The sequence below is a fragment of the Cephus cinctus genome, unplaced genomic scaffold (assembly GCF_000341935.2).
Source record: "Cephus cinctus unplaced genomic scaffold, Ccin1 Ccin1_scaffold0863, whole genome shotgun sequence".
Classification (NCBI taxonomy): domain Eukaryota; kingdom Metazoa; phylum Arthropoda; class Insecta; order Hymenoptera; family Cephidae; genus Cephus; species Cephus cinctus.
The window spans coordinates 14,558-16,221 of record NW_014333447.1 but is presented as its reverse complement, the minus strand read 5'-3'; the positions used below and the strand labels follow the sequence as shown (position 1 = coordinate 16,221).

The 1,664-nt window shown below is 45.6% G+C and overlaps 1 protein-coding gene across 2 annotated transcripts in view; it reads left to right on the top strand.

The window, feature by feature from the left end:
• The window catches only part of LOC107271013 (guanine nucleotide-binding protein G(s) subunit alpha), a 32,258-nt gene that overhangs the window by 20,251 nt on the left and 10,343 nt on the right, over positions 1-1,664 (top strand). The window lies entirely within an intron of this gene.

Here is a 1,664-nt window from a genome sequence, read left to right as displayed (position 1 = left end):
TAGCCCGAAAATGGGGTTATCCAATGTTTCACTTAAGACGCGCATGTTAATTGGATCTGAATGATTGGACGGGTCTTTGGATGACGAAGTGGAAAGTGGTCGTTGAAAGGATGTGAATTGAATTGTGTGTATATATATATATATATATATTTTTCTTCTTTCGTGATTTTATTTAATAAAAGTCACTAGATGGCGACTGCCGCCGATGAACGTCCCTTAGCACCAACTATATGCTTCTCGGCTTCCTTTTATCTACCTACACGCTGTGCTACCCCGTGCCGGAAGTCGCGTCCTATTCTTCCCGTAACTCACGGATCCGAGAGCCTTTTTCTTTAGCTCCTCGACACAATCCGAAGAGGTGGTCCCTGGCTAAAGTTAGCAGCACTCCGAACGTTAATATTTATGCGAAACTCGAAAATAGCCGGGCGGCGGGTCATTTTGAAAGGCAGACGCATACAAATTTTATCCCAGCTCGACCTTAACCTACTTGACCCAAGCGATTGGCAGTACGCATTTAATAATCGATGTAATTGGAAAAATGAATTTTACGAAATGCCGAGATGGAGGAAGAATAGAAAAAATGGATATTTTTTCTACGACCCGCTTACCTCCAATTACGTAACGATACCTGGAAATATAATGTATTCGTGTAAGAATTTACAATTTAAGAATACGTATTTAACGTGACGACGGAGCTACGTGAAAAATTTTATTCTAACTATTAATTTAATCGATTGTATTATAATTTTCAATCAACGTTCACCTACGCTTACCCGTACGCTAAATGCTTGACGTAACGTCCACCCGTGGAGGAAAATTCGGGGAAACCACCGAGTAAGAATAACGTGTGAACCGAGTTCTAAAGGGGAGCACAAGTTGATAGAGAGACCTCTCGCACGTACGAGATGAGATAGGCGGACGCACGCAAGAGCAAAGCGTTTCGCTTTAAATATAGCGGAGCCGCCTAAAAATGGCAGCAGCAGGCTAAACAAACATGGCCGCCAGTAACCCTCAAGGTCGGCGGTGTCCAAACGGGATGGCCGGGATCGCAGGAGTGCGGAGCCAGCACTGGGTCATGACCTCCTACCCGTTCCAATACCTCCAGTGGCACCAGAATCGCGTGGGTCATTGACCCCGTTTCTCATACGAGTGCCAATTTCATGACCTCTCTCTTTGACGCTTCTGAAGATCCCCCGAGACGAATTCCCCGACCTGACCCAGAGACGCGTCTGAGTCGCACCAGCAAGGGTCTTCACTTCGTTTATCCCCGTGTACCGGGACGGCTGTTGATCCGCATTCTTGCACTAAATATCGGGTGCCGTGATCGACCTTTGTATGTTTTTGTCTCAACTTATTTCTATCCCGGAAACGTAAGGTGACGTTTTTAGATGGGTATTTGACTGCTGTCTTGCCGTTCGGACTAAGACGCTCCGGGGGATGATATCTCTGCGGGATGCTGCAATTAATGCAGATGAGAAGGCTCGAGAGCTCATTCTTGCAGTTTCATTATTTTTCGAGTCCAGTCCAAGTCGTACGTTAAGTCTGAATTAATTTTCTTTAGGAGATATACGAGATTTCTTGTTAGAGTCCTTAAGGGTAGCTGAGAGGACGAATCGCCGTCATTTGTCTCTCTGTGAATGTGTGTGTGTGTGTATGGGGGGAGG